Consider the following 18121-nt stretch of genomic DNA (forward strand, 5'->3'; position numbering starts at 1 on the left):
ATTCACTCCTTCTTGGGTTGTTGACGAAGTGGAGATTGCTGCTACTTGGTTCCTCTCCATCTTCTTGGTGAGGTCAGCCAGCTGCTGAGTAATGAGCTTGTTTTGAGCCAGCAGAGCATCTACATTGTTTAGCTCCATTACTCCTCTTGTGTTCCCTTTTTCGGAAGCATAGAAGTAGTCGTTCTCTGCTACTATTTCAATGACATCTATGGCTTCCTCAATAGTCTTCTTCTTGTTCAAAGATCCTCCGGATGAATGGTCTACGGCCTTCTTTGACTCATAAGAGAGCCCTTCATAGAAAATGTGCAGCTGCACCCATTCATTGAACATATCTGGTGGGCACCTCCTTGTTAGGTCTTTAAACCTCTCCCATGCTTCATATAGAGTCTCACCATCTTGTTGCCTGAAAGTTTAGACCTCAGCTCTCAGCCTATTGATTCGTTGAGGAGGGTAAAATCTTGCTAAGAATTTATTCACCACGTCTTCCCAAGTTGTCAAGCTTTCCCTTGGGAAAGATTCCAGCCACTTGGCTGCCTTATCCATGAGTAAGAATGGAAATAAGAGCAGTCTATAGGCGTCAGGATGAACACCATTAGACTTCACTGTGTCACATATTCTCAGGAAGGTGGTTAAATGTTGATTTGGGTCCTCTTGGACACTTCCTCCGAACGAACAGTTGTTCTGCACAAGGGTGATGAGCTGTGGCTTCAGTTCAAAATTGTTGGCATGGATGGTTGGCTTTTGAATGCTACTTCCACAGTTTCCTGGGTTTGGATTGATATAAGAGCCTAAAACTCTTCTATCCTCCCCAGTATGATTTGCTCGACCTCTTCCGCCATGGTTGTGAGCCTCTTCTTCATGATGGTTTTCCATGTTTTCTTCCATGTTTGGTTCAAAGTATTCCTCAAAGTGTTCCTCCTCTTCTTCAGCACCAACTACACGTTTGTCTCTTGCCTCCCTCCTTAATCTATGGAAGGTTCTCTCAGGTTCAGAATCAAAGGAAGTTGAAGCCCCGCTTCTTCTCCCTGTCATACAACCAACAAGTACAAGCAAAGAGAATAGGTGCAGAAAGTATATCTGTCAGAATTACTGTTAGTGTGAGTGATGCAATATATCAAACAGTTAGTGGGTTAGTGAGATGAATAGTAAATAACAAAGAAAAAGTGGGGGGGGGGGAAGGAAGAAATTAACTAAAATAGGAAGTAAATAACTCAAACAGAAATTTAAATCAAACAAAAATAAAATGCTCAATCTAGTTATCCTCCAATCTAATCATTGTTGATGCACAATCAATCCCCGGCAACGGCACCATAAACTTGATGCACGAAAAACTTGTCTCATAACAAATTTCCTTCGGCAAGTGTACCGAATTTGTCGTCAAGTAAAAAATCACAATAGAGTGAGGTCGAATCCCACAAGGATTGATTGATCAAGAAACTTTAATTAGAGGAATGTTCTAGTTGAGCTAATCAGGAATTAAGTTGAGAATTGGAGAAAATTAAATGGCGGGAAAGTAAATGGCAGAAAGTAAATTGCAGAATCTTAAATGGGAATGGGAGAATTGCTCATAAATGTAAATGACAGAAATTAAAGAGAATGGGTAAGATCAGAAATAGGGAGTTCATTGGGCTTAGGAGATGTTGTATTCTCCAGATCAATCTCATTTACATCTCTTCCTCAATCAATGCACTCATTGATCTCCTTGGCAATCTTAAGTGATTGAATTACAATTTCTTGTAGTTCAATCTCTCAAATCTTGATCAATAGCCAATTCCTTGGTCAATTGCTCATGAGAAGAGATGAAGTATGGTCACTGATTATACCACATTCATTTCCCAAATCAAGCATTGAGAGGATTATAGTCACATATCCATCCAAACCCAATTTGGTCCAGCATGAGAAAGCATTTCTAGCTTGATCTCTTCATTCCTCTTCCAAGGTTCCGAAGAGATCCAAGTATGAATAGTTTCTTTTCCAAGATAACTACCTAATTGGATGAAGATCGAAAGCTTTCAAGTAAAATCAAGAAAAAAGATAGAAGAAGAATAATGAAAACTAGTATTGATCCATCAAATTACAACAGAGCTCCCTAACCCAATGAAAAGGGTTTAGTTGTTCATAGCTCTGGAAAATGAAAACAAAGATGGAGAATACATGATAAAAACTAGAAGAGCAAGAAAGTAAAATACAGGAAGTAGTTCTATGCTATTTTCCAACTCTCAAAACTCCCTCTAATAATTCAAAGCTACTCCTATATATACTACTCTTCTCATCTTCTAGTTGGTTCTTCAAGTCTTGGGCCTTTGGATCTTGAGTTTGAAGCAGTTCTCTTCTTCATTTGGGCTTGGCTTTACTTGCAGAGAGAAAGTGTGAAGTGGGCAGAGACTTTTGCTCAGGACGTTAGGGGTGTTAACGTTGAGTGAAAATATGAGTTCGAGAACGTTAGTGACAATCAACTTTCTCACTAACGTTTCCTAAGTAAAAGCCACGTTAACTTCAACGTTAGTGGCACTAACGTTGCCTCGAGGTTCTTCGCCCACGTTATTGGGAATCAACTTTCCCAATAACGTTGAAAAGCCCCCTTTGCTCCTACGTTAGAGCCCACGTTAACTTAGTTAACGTGGCTCTTTAACGTGGGCTTGCCATCCGTCGAGAACGTTAGTGACACTCAACATTGTCACTAACGTTCCAATGTGCCCCCATGTCTCACGTTAGAGTCCACGTTAACTAGGTTAACGTGGCCATGCTTAGCCATCCCCAACGTTAGTGACAATGTTGAGTGTCACTAATGTTGGCTCATTATTTACTCATCCACGTTAGGTTCCACGTTAACTAAGTTAACGTGGGAGTTAACGTGGCTCATAGTGGCTTGTGTGGTTCCTTGCAACGTTAGTTACAATGTTGAGTGTCACTAACGTTGGCCATCACCTTCTTCTTTCACGTTAGCCTCCATGTTAACTAAGTTAACGTGGAAGTTAACGTGGCTCCTTGGGGTTTTGTGGTGGCTTCCAACGTTAGTGACAATGTTGGGTGTCACTAACGTTGTCGACCACCCTTTCCTCCTAACGTTAGGTCCCACGTTAATCAAGTTAACGTGAGAGTTAACGTGGCATTGTGCACTTAGGCCAACGTTAGTGACAATGTTGAATGTCACTAACGTTTGCCTCCTTTCCCCCCTTTTGACGTTAGAGGCCACGTTAACTAAGTTAACGTGGACTCTAACGTGGCCACTTATGAGCATTGGCCAACGTTAGTGATAATGTTAAGTGTCACTAACGTTGGCTCAAATTCCCTTCTTCACATTAGAGTTGACGTTAACTTAGTTAACGTGACTCTTAACGTGGGTAATGATGGCTTCGAGAGCGTTATTGGCAGTCACTTTTCTCATTAACTTTGCAAGTTACCTCCCCTTCCTTGCTTCCTTTGGTCCTGAAATCAAGCAATAGAGTGCATCAAAGTTCTAGTCCAAGTCATGGGTAATGCAGCATACAATTTGTCACTAAATTCATGCAAAATCCTCATGAAATCATGTAAAATACACAATGTATGCTTGAATCCAGGTGTAAGTGAATATCTACCCAAAACTAGCTTATTTCCTAAGAAAATGCATGAAACTACCCTAAAAACAGTAAAGAAAAGGTCAGTGAAACTGGCCAAAATGCCCTGGCATCACAATACCAAACTTAAAGCTTGCTTGTCCCTAAGCAAGTACTGGAATAAGAGAATGATGAATGAAATGCCAAGAGAAATGAGTCATTCTTATGGAAGTCATGTCACTGATTTTATGGTGGTTTCATGCATAGCAACTTAGGTTCATTCCTGGCTTTCAGACCTTTATCATGCCCTACAATACTCACTTTTCTTACATCCCATGAGACTTTTATTCATTGATCCTTTTATTGTCATTTCAGGGCTTATTGGTGTCCTTCAGGCTAAGTGTTCTGTAAGGGGGCAACTCTTTAAGATAAGCTTTCAGCCAACACTCCCGAACCAATTGGTTCAAGGTGCTAGGTGTTGAGACACCCCTAAGGACTTACTTGCTCAAGTCTCTCCCCCATACATGCACACCATAGGCATATAGTTTATTCTTTTTCTTTACTTGAGGCCTTGGTGTCCAGCATCTCTTTGGGTTACTAAATGTTCTGTGTTGAGGGTTACTCTTGATAGTGGACTTTCAGCTTATAATCCCGAGTTAGTTAACCCAAGTTACCAAGTGATAAGGCACTCCTAAGAGCTTATTCATCCAAGTAGATCCCTCACACAGGAACACCACAGACACATGCCTCAAGATTTAAAACCATTGGTGCCTAGCCTTATTGCTTACTCTTTTTCTTTTATTCCTCAACCTTGATTGTTCTTTCCTTTTTTCTTATTAGGATCTTCTTACTTAGCTACTCTCATGGGGTGTGTCTCAAGCATAGTGTTCATGACAGATAGTTGTCTTCCCACCTTGTGGTTGAACCATCTTAGCTAACTTATGACCATACCACAAACTTATGGATTTACTCCCTAGTATGAACTCTTCTCTGATCTTTTGAAAACAATCATTCTCTTTTCATTTGATTTAAAGGGACAAGCATACAAGTAAGTAAAGAAATGGTGCAGTAACATAAAGACCAGCACATAGAGACTTTCTTCAATACCAAAAAACTTAAAAGGCAGAATTGAAAAAGGTTTAAACATAACATGGAAGCAAGTTCTATTTCATACAAGATCTTCCTTATTTAAAGCATAGAAAAAGATGGACCAAAGAAGGAACTCCACCACCTTTTACTCTTGTGGATGTCCATGCTCTCCTTCTTGATTGCTTGTGCTCCCACTTCCCTTGCCTTTTCCAAGAAGCTTCTTCCAGAAACCACCATCTTCCATCTTCTTCTTGAGTGTCTCCTTTTGCTGTTTCACTTTCCTCTCTTCTTGTTCTACAAAATCTTTTTGGACCTCATCATATGTAGGGATGGCATAGTGTAGCTGATGCATATTACTAGACATGTAGTTCAACTTGGCTTGAGTGTTGATGTTGAACTCCTCCCGATGTAGTTGTCGTCCTTCATTAAGTACAGTGAACTCATTGAATGCTTTCATCTGGGCTAGTTGTCGCTGATTAAGTTCCTGCAAATGCTTATCTTGACGTTCTTGCCTCTCGGTAACTTGGTGGATAGTTTGAGTGAGCTGGGAGTATTGTTCTTGTTGCTGCTCCATTTGTTGTTTCTTCTACTCTTCTTGTTGACTCATCCAGTTCAATATTTGCTCTTGTCCTTCCATATGTCTCACCCCCAAGTCTTCAATAGCTCTTAGAAGGTGATTCATATTCAAATCGACTGGGTAAGGATGCTCTCCCTGTTGATATTCTTCCTGATGAGACTCCTCTTGGTGAGTTGCTTCCTTTGCTTTTAGTTTCCCTATTTGTGGCCTTCTTTGTTGCTGAGCAGGTGTGGTATAGGCCATACGCTGGGTTGTCATTAGCCTCCCTGGGTTAACCCAGTCTGGATTACTATCCTAAAAACTACTTTGGCCTTTGTGCACAATCGGAGAATGGTGCTGGGGTACCAAAGCCTGGCACCTGATTCAAGCTTCTCAGCTGAATCTTGAATTCCCTCAGCTATAAGTTCATGCACGTTGATTTCTCCACCTTGTACTAGGCAATGTACCATAGTTGCTCGATTAATATTTACCTCTAAATTATTAGTAGCTGGGAGAATAGACCTCCTCACGAGTTCAAACCACCCCTTGGCTTCTGGGCTAAGGTCTCCCCTCTTGATGAGCCGGGGTCTCCCATCTCCATACCTCTCCCAGTCCGCTGCTATAACACATATGTCAGTCACTATCTCAGTGAGCTCATCATTGTCTTGGTTTTTACTTATCCTTGTATGATAGCTAGGCTCATCAAAGTGTGGTAATTTCAGGTGAAGAGTTCTTATTATAGCATTTAGACTGAAGTCTACCTCCTTTCCCCTTACATAGCTTTTGAAGGTTGGGACTCTGGTTTTGTCTTCTCTGACCACATTTGCGTAGAACTCTTTGATGAGGTTTGCATTGATCTTCCCCTCTGGATTGGTGAGCAATTGCCACCCTCTTTCTTCAATCTTCTCCCGAATCTGTGGGCATTCGTCTTCATTGATTTGGAAGGTTAACTCTGGTAGTATCTTTTTGAGCTTTATCCGCTCAAATTCTCGTTCATGGAAGGCAGTCTTGAATCTCTTCTCATCGAAGGGAATGTTCTCCGTTGGTTCCTTCCTCTTCTGCCTCTTGGAGCTTGATGATGCCATGAATCAAGTTAAAGCAAATTGGGTGTAGTGGAGGGAAGAGATATGGGATTTAGAGAGTGGGAAGTTGAAGAGTGGGTTGCTGGAAAGTGAAGTGCAAGGGGTATGAATTTCGAATGTGGAGAGGGTGTGGATTTGAATCACTTATATAGAGAAGTGATGAAGAGATGAAAGGTGTGGATTGATGGGGTTGGTGTATGATGAACGGATGGGGTTGTGTATGGAGTAAGCACGAGGATTCTCAACTTTATGATGGAGTTGGTTCGCTTTCCAAGTTTGTTCTTCCTCCAATGTTGCATGGCAACCATTCCCCATGCATTTCCCCTTGAGGCACGTGTGTAGTGCCCTCTTCATGAAGTGGCCGAATCCTTTCCCATTAAATTGTCCAATCAATCTCTTTCAATGTCCCTTTCCTTTCCCTATAAAGATCAAATAAGAAAAGTAAGAAATATCATAAAAAAATCAATTTAGATTTTTATGACTAAAATAATAAAGAGAAAAAAGAAAAATTAGATTGTTTATTCATGAACTCCAACCAACTAACTAAGTGTGTATCCCTTTATGCATTTTGGTGGCACCATGGGGTGACACCAAACTTAGTTTGAAGCATTGTGATGAAAAGTTTTGTTCAAAGCTCCCAAGACTAGCATGCATCTTGGTTTGCTTTGAACACCAAACTTGTTCCTCACTATATACTGCACAATAAGGAGTTCACCAAGTTTGGGTTGGAATTTATGAATATTGACTTATTCACTAGTAAAAGCTAATAAAACATGGGTTGCCTCCCATGAAGCACTTCTTTAGCGTCACTAGCTTGACGTTTCTTCTTCATCAGGGAGGTTGATAATGCTTCAAGTCCTCCCCTCTTGCCTTTTACTTATATCCATTGGTTGTATCAATGATCTCTACATGTTCCAAGGAGAGGACTCTGTTAATAGTGAAGACCTTAGGTAACTGAGATGGTACAGTGGGGAGATTAGGGGAGATATCTGGGAAGTAAGCTGAGATCACTTTATCTTCTGGAGAGAAGTTTTCCGTAGGGATCTTCTTGTTCCTCCACCCCCTTGGTACCTTCTTCTTTGTCCCTTTTGATGTTGCCTTGCTCTTGGTGACTTCTTCTATGGGAATTTTGTTTTTGTGTTCACATGCCTCTGGTGGTTTAGGTTCCTCTAGCTTCTCCATGAGCTGTGACAATGGCTGTTTGCCTTGTTCCTCATGCAATGGGGTTTTAGGATGTGTTGGTGGTGCATCAGTGCTTGTTTCCTCTGTCAGCATCTCAGTATGATCATTGCTTAGTTCTTTATTTTCTTGGTCAGCTTCTTGGGAGAGTTTGAAGACATTGAAGCTGAGTTGCTCATCATGGATCCTCAATATTAGCTCCCCTCGCTCCACATCTATGAGTGCTCTGGCTGTAGCTAGGAATGGTCTTCCCAATATGATTGGGTGAGTGTGACTCTTTTCCATGTCCAAGATGACAAAGTCTGTGGGAAGAAAGTATTTCTCCACCTTTAACAACACATTTTCCACCACTCCTTTTGCTTGTTTTTGAGTTTTGTCAGCCAGCCTGATGACCACATCTGTGGGTAATATCTCAATGATCTGCAGTCTCTTCACCAGGGTTAAGGGCATTAAGTTGATGCTTGCTCCCAAATCGCATAGTGCTCTATCAAATATTGTTTCTCCTATGGCACAGGGGACATGAAAACTCCCTGGATCTTTTCTTTTCGTAGGCAACTGCGGTTGAATGAGGGCACTGCACTCCTTGTTCATCACTATAGTTTGGCCTCCCTTGAGTGAGCTTTTCCTAGGGAGAAGCTCCTTCATGTACTTGATGAATGCAGGCATTTGTTGGATAATCTTGATGAATGGTATGTTCACATGCAGAGATGCAAACAAGTCCAGAAATCTTGAGTATATTCTCTTCTCCACAGAACCATTGAGCAGCTGGGAAAAAGGTGCATAGAGCCTCAGTAGCTCCTGTTTTGATATTTTTGGTTCTTGGTATTCTTTTTCCTCCTTCTCTGCTGAGGTATCTTCAGGTTGTTCTGACAGTTTGCTTGGCTTGTCCTCAGTCTCCTTATCATTTATAGTGACCATCTTGCAATCTTCCCATCTTACTTTCTTTGTTTCACCTCTCGGATTCTTCTCTGTGTCACTTGGGAATCCATCTGTGGGTTTGGGAATTTGCTCAGAGAGATATCCTACTTGAGATTCCAACCTCTTGATTGTGTCTCCCTGGTTCTTGAAACTGGCTCGCACTTCCTCCTTGAACACCTTGTTGTCTTGGATATCCTTGCATATGCCTTCAAGTAGATTTTCAATCCTTGAGATTCTTTCATCAAAGGATGATAGGTCAGGTTGAGGAGGGTTATTCTGGCCTTGATATGAATGTGGAGAGGTGTTATTATTGGGATGTTGATATGGTCTAGATGTGAAGTGTTGGTGAGCTACATTGTTTGAATTTTGGCGTCTTTGATCAAGGCTTTGGTCTTGTTGATTTCCCCACCCAAAGTTTGGGTGATTCCTCCATCCAGGGTTGTAAGTCTTGGAGTATATATCATGGTTCTGCCTAGGTGAATTCCCAATGTAGTTGGCTTGCTCCTGACTACCCTCTGCTTCCTCATTCACTCCTTCTTGGGTTGTTGACGAAGTGGAGATTGCTGCTACTTGGTTCCTCTCCATCTTCTTGGTGAGGTCAGCCAGCTACTGGGTAATGAGCTTGTTTTGGGCCAGCAGAGCATCTACATTGTTTAGCTCCATTACTCCTCTTGTGTTCCCTCTTTCGGAAGCATAGAAGTAGTCGTTCTCTGCTACTGTTTCAATGACATCTATGGCTTCCTCAATAGTCTTCTTCTTGTTCAAAGATCCTCCGGATGAATGGTCTACGACCTTCTTTGACTCATAAGAGAGCCCTTCATAGAAAATGTGCAGCTGCACCCATTCATTGAACATATCTGGTGGGCACCTCCTTGTTAGGTCTTTAAACCTCTCCCATGCTTCATATAGAGTCTCACCATCTTGTTGCCTGAAAGTTTGGACCTCAGCTCTCAGCCTATTGATTCGTTGAGGAGGGTAAAATCTTGCTAAGAATTTGTTCACCACGTCTTCCCAAGTTGTCAAGCTTTCCCTTGGAAAAGATTCCAGCCACTTGGCTGCCTTATCCCTGAGTGAGAATGGAAATAAGAGCAGTCTATAGGCATCAGGATGAACACCATTAGACTTCACTATGTCACATATTCTCAGGAAGGTGGTTAAATGTTGATTTGGGTCCTCTTGGACACTTCCTCCGAATGAACAGTTGTTCTGCACAAGGGTGATGAGCTGTGGCTTCAGTTCAAAATTGTTGGCATGGATAGTTGGCTTTTGAATGCTACTTCCATAGTTTTCTGGGTTTGGATTGATATAAGAGCCTAAAACTCTTCTATCCTCCCTAGTATAATTTGCTCGACCTCTTCCCCCATGGTTGTGAGCCTCTTCTTCATGATGGTTTCCATGTTTTCTTCCATGTTTGGTTCAAAGTATTCCTCAAAGTGTTCCTCCTCTTCTTCAGCACCAACTACACGTTTGTCTCTTGCCTCCCTCCTTAGTCTAAGGAAGGTTATCTCAGGTTCAGAATCAAAGGAAGTTGAAGCCCCGCTTCTTCTCCCTGTCATACAACCAACAAGTACAAGCAAAGAGAATAGGTGCAAAAAGTATATCTGTCAGAATTACTGTTAGTGTGAGTGATGCAATATATCAAACAGTTAGTGGGTTAGTGAGATGAATAGTAAATAACAAAGAAAAAGTGGGGGGGGGGGGGGAAAGGAAGAAATTAACTAAAACAGGAAGTAAATAACTCAAACAGAAATTTAAATCAAACAAAAATAAAATGCTCAATCTAGTTATCCTCCAATCTAATCATTGTTGATGCACAATCAATCTCCGGCAACGGCGCCATAAACTTGATGCACGGAAAACTTGTCTCATAACAAATTTCCTTCTGCAAGTGTACCAAATTTGTCGTCAAGTAAAAACTCACAATAGAATGAGGTCGAATCCCACAAGGATTGATTGATCAAGCAACTTTAATTAAAGGAATGTTCTAGTTGAGCTAATTAGGAATTAAGTTGAGAATTATAGAAAATTAAATGGCGGGAAAGTAAATGGCAGAAAGTAAATTACAGAATCTTAAATGGGAATGGGGGAATTGCTCATAAATGTAAATGACAGAAATTAAAGAGAATGGGTAAGATCAGAAATAGGGAGTTCATTGGGCTTAGGAGATGTTGCATTCTCCGGATCAATCTCATTTACATCTCTTCCTCAATCAATACACTCATTGATCTCCTTGGCAATCTTAAGTGATTGAATTACAATTTCTTGTAGTTCAATCTCTCAAATCTTGATCAATAGCCAATTCCTTGGTCAATTGCTCATGAGAAGAGATGAAGTATGGTCACTGATTATACCACATGCATTTTCCAAATCAAGCATTGAGAGGATTATAGTCACATTTCCATCCAAACCCAATTTGGTCCAGCATGAGAAAGCATTTCTAGCTTGATCTCTTCATTCCTCTTCCAAGGTTCCGAAGAGATCCAAGTATGAATAGTTTCTTTTCCAAGATAACTACCCAATTGGATGAAGATCGAAAGCTTTCAAGTAAAATCAAGAGAAAAGATAGAAGAAGAATAATGAAAACTAGTATTGATCCATCAAATTATAACAGAGCTCCCTAACCCAATGAAAAGGCTTTAGTTGTTCATAGCTCTGGAAAATAAAAACAAAGATGGAGAATACATGATAAAAACTAGAAGAGCAAGAAAGTAAAATACAGGAAGTAGTTCTATGCTATTTTTCAACTCTCAGAACTCCCTCTAATAATTCAAAGCTACTCCTATATATACTACTCTTCTCATCTTCTAGTTGGTTCTTCAAGTCTTGGGCCTTTGGATCTTGAGTTTGAAGTAGTTCTCTTTTTCATTTGGGCTTGGCTTTACTTGCAGAGAGAAAGTGTGAAGTGGGCAGAGACTTTTGCTCAGGACGTTAGGGGTATTAACGTTTAGTGAAAATATGAGTTCGAGAACGTTAGTGACAATCAACTTTCTCACTAACGTTTCCTAAGTAAAAGCCACGTTAACTTCAACGTTAGTGGCACAAACGTTGCCACTAATGTTGCCTCGAGGTCCTTCGCACACGTTATTGGGACTCAACTTTCCCAATAACGTTGAAAAGCCCCCTTTGCTTTTACGTTAGAGCCCACATTAACTTAGTTAACGTGGCTCTTTAACGTGGGCTTGCCATCCTTCGAGAACATTAGTGACACTCAACATTGTCACTAACGTTCCAATGTGCCCCCATGTCTCACGTTAGAGTCCACGTTAACTAGGTTAACGTGGCTCTTTAACGTGGCCATGCTTAGCCATCCCCAACGTTAGTGACAATGTTGAGTGTCACTAACGTTGGCTCATTATTTACTCATCCACGTTAGCTTCCACGTTAACTAAGTTAATGTGGGAGTTAACGTGGCTCATAGTAGCTTGTGTGGTTCCTTCCAACGATAGTGACAATGTTGAGTGTCACTAACGTTGGCCATCACCTTCTTCTTTCACGTTAGCCTCCACGTTAACTAAGTTAACGTGGAAGTTAACGTGGCTCCTTGGGGTTGTGTGGTTGCTTCCAACGTTAGTGACAATGTTGGGTGTCACTAACGTTGTCGACCACCCTTTCCTCCTCACGTTAGCTCCCACGTTAATCAAGTTAACGTGAGAGTTAATGTGGCATTGTGCACTTAGGCCAATGTTAGTGACAATGTTGAATGTCACTAACGTTTGCCTCCTTTCCCCCTTTTGACGTTAGAGGCCACATTAACTAAGTTAACGTGGACTCTAACGTGGCCACTTATGAGCATTGGCCAACGTTAGTGATAATGTTAAGTGTTACTAACGTTGGCTCAAATTCCCTTCTTCACATTAGAGTTGACGTTAACTTAGTTAACGTGACTCTTAACGTGGGTAATGATGGCTTCGAGAGCGTTATTGGCAGTCACTTTTCTCATTAACTTTGCAAGTTACCTCCCATTCCTTGCTTCCTTTGGTCCTGAAATCAAGCAATAGAGTGCATCAAAGTTCTAGTCCAAGTCATGGGTAATGCAGCATACAATTTGTCACTAAATTCATGCAAAATCCTCATAAAATCATGTAAAATGCACAATGTATGCTTGAATCCAGGTGTAAGTGAATATCTACCCAAAACTAGCTTATTTCCTAAGAAAATGCATGAAACTACCCTAAAAACAGTAAAGAAAAGGTCAGTGAAACTGGCCAAAATGTCCTGGCATCACAACACCAAACTTAAAGTTTGCTTGTCCCTAAGCAAGTACTAGAACAAGAGAATGATGAATGAAGTGCCAAGAGAAATGAGTCATTCTTGTGGAAGTCATGTCACTGATTTTATGGTGGTTTCATGCATAGCAACTTAGGTTCATTCCTGGCTTTCAGACCTTTATCATGCCCTACAATACTCACTTTGCTTACATCCCATGAGACTTTTATTCATTGATCCTTTTATTGTCATTTCAGGGCTTATTGGTGTCCTTCAGGCTAAGTGTTCTGTAAGGGGGCAACTTTTTAAGATAAGCTTTCAGCCAACACTCCCGAACCAGTTGGTTCAAGGTGCTACGTGTTGAGACACCCCTAAGGACTTACTTGCTCAAGTCTCTCCCCCATACATGCACACCACAGGCATATAGTTTATTCTTTTTCTTTACTTGAGGCCTTGGTGTCCAGCACCTCTTTGGATTACTAAATGTTCTGTGGTGAGGGTTACTCTTGATAGTGGACTTTCAGCTGATAATCCCGAGTTAGTTAACCCAAGTTACCAAGTGATAAGGCACTCCTAAGAGCTTATTCATCCAAGTAGATCCCTCACACAGGAACACCACAGACACATGCCTCAAGATTTAAAACCATTGGTGCCTAGCCTTATTGCTTACTCTTTTTCTTTTATTCCTCAACCTTGATTGTTCTTTCCCTTTTTCTTATTAGGATCTTCTTACTTAGCTACTCTCATGGGGTGTGTCTCAAGCATAGTATTCATGACAGATAGTTGTCTTCCCACCTTATGGTTGAACCAACTTAGCTAACTTATAACCATACCACAAACTCATGGATTTACTCCCTAGTATGAACTCTTCTCTGGTCTTTTGAAAATAATCATTCTCTTTTCATTTGATTTAAAGGGACAAGCATACAAGTAAGTAAAGAAATGGTGCAGTAACGTAAAGACCAGCACACAGAGACTTTCTTTAATACCAAAAAACTTAAAAGGCAGAATTGAAAAAGGTTTAAACATAACATGGAAGCAAGTTCTATTTCATACAAGATCTTCCTTATTTAAAGCATAGAAAAAGATGGACCAAAGAAGGAACTCCACCACCTTTTACTCTTGTGGATGTCCATGCTCTCCTTCTTGATTGCTTGTGCTCCCACTTCCCTTGCCTTTTCCAAGAAGCTTCTTCCAGAAACCACCATCTTCCATCTTCTTCTTGAGTGTCTCCTTTTGCTGTTTCACTTTCCTCTCTTCTTGTTCTACAAAATCTTTTTGGACCTCATCATATGTAGGGATGGCATAGTGTAGCTGATGCATATTACTGGACATGTAGTTCAACTTGGCTTGAGTGTTGATGTTGAACTCCTCCCGATGTAGTTGTCGTCCTTTATTAAGTACAGTGAACTCATTGAATGCTTTCATCTGGGCTAGTTGTCGCTGATTGAGTTCCTGCAAATGCTTATCTTGACGTTCTTGCCTCTCGGTAACTTGGTGGATGGTTTGAGTGAGTTGGGAGTATTGTTCTTGTTGCTGCTCCATTTGTTGTTTCTTCCACTCTTCTTGTTGACTCATCCAGTTCAATATTTGCTCTTATCCTTCCATATGTCTCACCCCCAAGTCTTCAATAGCTATTAGAAGGTGATTCATATTCAAATCGGCTGGGTAAGGATGCTCTCCCTGTTGATAATCTTCTTGATGAGACTCCTCTTGGTGAGCTGCTTCCTTTGCTTTTAGTTTCCCTATTTGTGGCCTTCTTTGTTGCTGAGCAGGTGTGGTATAGGCCATACGCTGGGTTGTCATTAGCCTCCCTGGGTTAACCCAGTCTGGATTACTATCCTCAAAAACTACTTTGGCCTTTGTGCACAATCGGAGAATGGTGCTGGGGTACCAAAGCCTGGCACCTGATTCAAGCTTCTCAGTTGAATCTTGAATTCCCTCAGCTATAAGTTTATGCACGTTGATTTCTCCACCTTGTACTAGGCAATGTACCATAGTTGCTCGATTAATATTTACCTCTGAATTATTAGCAGCTGGGAGAATAGACCTCCTTACGAGTTCAAACCACCCCTTGGCTTCTGGGCTAAGGTCTCTCCTCTTGATAAACCGGGGTCTCCCATCTCCATACCTCTCCCAGTCCGCTGCTATAACACATATGTCAGTCACTATCTCAGTGAGCTCATCATTGTCTTGGTTTTTACTTATCCTTGTATGATAGCTAGGCTAATCAAAGTGTGGTGATTTCAGGTGAAGAGTTCTTATTATAGCATTTGGACTGAAGTCTACCTCCTTTCCCCTTACATAGCTTTTGAAGGTTGGGGCTCTGGTTTTGTCTTCTCTGACCACATTTGCGTAGAACTCTTTGATGAGGTTTGCATTGATCTTCCCCTCTGGATTGGTGAGTAATTGCCACCCTCTTTCTTCAATCTTCTCCCGAATCTGTGGGCATTCGTCTTCATTGATTTGGAAGGTTAACTCTGGAAGTATCTTTTTGAGCTTTATCCGCTCAAATTCTCGTTCATGGAAGGCAGTCTTGAATCTCTTCTCATCGAAGGGAATGTTCTCCGTTGGTTCCTTCCTCTTCTGCCTCTTGGAGCTTGATGATGCCATGAATCAAGTTAAAGCAAATTGGGTGTAGTGGAGGGAAGAGATATGGGATTTAGAGAGTGGGAAGTTGAAGAGTGGGTTGCTGGAAAGTGAAGTGCAAGGGGTATGAATTTCGAATGTGGAGAGGGTGTGGATTTGAATCACTTATATAGAGAAGTGATGAAGAGATGAAAGGTGTGGATTGATGGGGTTGGTGTATGATGAACGGATGGGGTTGTGTATGGAGTAAGCACGAGGATTCTCAACTTTATGATGGAGTTGGTTCGCTTTCCAAGTTTGTTCTTCCTCCAATGTTGCATGGCAACCATTCCCCATGCATTTCCCCTTGAGGCACGTGTGTAGTGCCCTCTTCATGAAGTGGCCGAATCCTTTCCCATTAAATTGTCCAATCAATCTCTTTCAATGTCCCTTTCCTTTCCCTATAAAGATCAAATAAGAAAAGTAAGAAATATCATAAAAAAATCAATTTAGATTTTTATGACTAAAATAATAAAGAGAAAAAAGAAAAATTAGATTGTTTATTCATGAACTCCAACCAACTAACTAAGTGTGTATCCCTTTATGCATTTTGGTGGCACCATGGGGTGACACCAAACTTAGTTTGAAGCATTGTGATGAAAAGTTTTGTTCAAAGCTCCCAAGACTAGCATGCATCTTGGTTTGCTTTGAACACCAAACTTGTTCCTCACTATATACTGCACAATAAGGAGTCTACCAAGTTTGGGTTGGAATTTATGAATATTGACTTATTCACTAGTAAAAGCTAATAAAACATGGGTTGCCTCCCATGAAGCGCTTCTATAGCGTCACTAGCTTGACGTTTCTTCTTCATCAAGGAGGTTGATAATGCGTCAAGTCCTCCCCTCTTGCCTTGGACTTATATCCATTGGTTGTATCAATGATCTCTACATGTTCCAAGGAGAGGACTCTGTTAATAGTGAAGACCTTAGGTAACTGAGATGGTACAGTGGGGAGATTAGGAGGAATATCTGGGAAGTAAGATGAGATCACTTTATCTCCTGGAGAGAAGTTTTTCGTAGGGATCTTCTTGTTCCTCCACCCCTTTGGTACCTTCTTCTTTGTCCCTTTTGATGTTGCCTTGCTCTTGGTGACTTCTTCTAAGGGAATTTTGTTGTTGTGTTCAGATGCCTCTGGTGGTTTAGGTTCCTCCAGCTTCTCCTTGAGCTGTGACAATGGCTGTTTGCCTTGTTCCTCATGCAATGGGGTTTTAGGATGTGTTGGTGGTACATCAGTGCTTGTTTCCTCTGTCAACATCTCAGTATGATCATTGCTTGGTTCTTTATTTTCTTGGTCAGCTTCTTGGGAGAGTTTGAAGACATTGAAGCTGAGTTGCTCATCATGGATCCTCAATATTAGCTCCCCTCGCTCCACATCTATGAGTGCTCTGGCTGTAGCTAGGAATGGTCTTCCCAATATGATTGGGTGAGTGTGACTCTCTTCCATGTCCAAGATGACAAAGTCTGTGGGAAGAAAGTATTTCCCCACCTTTAACAACACATTTTCCACCACTCCTTTTGCTTGTTTTTGAGTTTTGTCAGCCAGCCTGATGACCACATCTGTGGGCAATATCTCATTGATCTGCAGTCTCTTCACCAGGGTTAAGGGCATTAAGTTGATACTTGCTCCCAAATCGCATAGTGCTCTATCAAACATCGTTTCTCCTATGGCACAGGGGACATGAAAACTCCCTGGATCTTTTCTTTTCGTAGGCAACTACGGTTGAATGAGGGCACTGCACTCCTTGTTCATCACTATAGTTTGGCCTCTCTTGAGTGAGCTTTTCCTAGGGAGCAGCTCCTTCATGTACTTGATGAATGCAGGCATTTGTTGGATAATCTTGATGAATGGTATGTTCACATGTAGAGATGCAAACAAGTCCAGAAATCTTGAGTATATTCTCTTCTCCAAAGCTCCATTGAGCAGTTGGGAAAAAGGTGCATAGAGCCTCAGCAGCTCCTGTTTTGATATTTCTGGTTCTTGGTATTCTTTTTCTTCCTTCTCTGCTGAGGTATCTTCAGGTTGTTCTGACAGCTTGCTTGGTTTGTCCTCAGTCTCCTTATCACTTATAGTGACCATCTTGCAATCTTCCCATCTTACTTTCTTTGTTTCACCTCTCGGATTCTTCTATGTCACTTGGGAATCCATCTGTGGGTTTGGGAATTTGCTCAGAGAGATATCCTACTTGAGATTCCAACCTCTTGATTGTGTCTCCCTGGTTCTTGAAACTGGCTCGCACTTCCTCCTTGAACACCTTGTTGTCTTGGATATCCTTGCATATGCCTTCAAGTAGATTTTCAATCCTTGAGATTCTTTCATCAAAGGATGATAGGTCAGGTTGAGGAGGGTTGTTCTGGCCTTGATATGAATGTGGAGAGGTGTTGTTATTGGGATGTTGATATGGTCTAGATGTGAAGTGTTGGTGAGCTGCATTGTTTGGATTTGGGCGTCTTTGATCAAGGCTTTGGTCTTGTTGATTTCCCCACCCAAAGTTTGGGTGATTCCTCCATCCAGGGTTGTAAGTCTTGGAGTATGGATCATGGTTCTCCCTAGGTGAATTCCCAATGTAGTTGGCTTGCTCCTGACTACCCTCTACTTCCTCATTCACTCCTTCTTGGGTTGTTGACGAAGTGGAGATTGCTACTACTTGGTTCCTCTCCATCTTCTTGGTGAGGTCAGCCAGCTGCTGGGTAATGAGCTTGTTTTGGGCCAGCAGAGCATCTACATTGTTTAGCTCCATTACTCCTCTTGTGTTCCCTCTTTCAGAAGCATAGAAGTAGTCGTTCTCTGCTACTGTTTCAATGACATCTATGGCTTCCTCAATAGTCTTCTTCTTGTTCAAAGATCCTCCGGATGAATGGTCTACGGCCTTCTTTGACTCATAAGAGAGCCCTTCATAGAAAATGTGCAGCTGCACCCATTCATTG

The 18121-nt window shown here is 41.4% G+C and overlaps 2 non-coding genes across 2 annotated transcripts; both read left to right on the forward strand.

Moving 5' to 3' along the window:
- Positions 1–325: 325 nt before the first annotated feature.
- Positions 326–432, forward strand: LOC148565568 (small nucleolar RNA R71). Its single transcript, XR_015883965.1, has one exon. It is a non-coding gene; the product is annotated as a small nucleolar RNA R71 (small nucleolar RNA).
- An 8778-nt stretch (positions 433–9210) lies between these two features.
- On the forward strand, positions 9211–9317 carry LOC148565569 (small nucleolar RNA R71). Its single transcript, XR_015884896.1, has one exon. It is a non-coding gene; the product is annotated as a small nucleolar RNA R71 (small nucleolar RNA).
- Positions 9318–18121: the final 8804 nt, after the last annotated feature.

Source organism: Arachis ipaensis, chromosome B5 (assembly GCF_059453495.1).
Source record: "Arachis ipaensis isolate K30076 ecotype BB chromosome B5, ASM5945349v1, whole genome shotgun sequence".
NCBI lineage: Eukaryota > Viridiplantae > Streptophyta > Magnoliopsida > Fabales > Fabaceae > Arachis > Arachis ipaensis.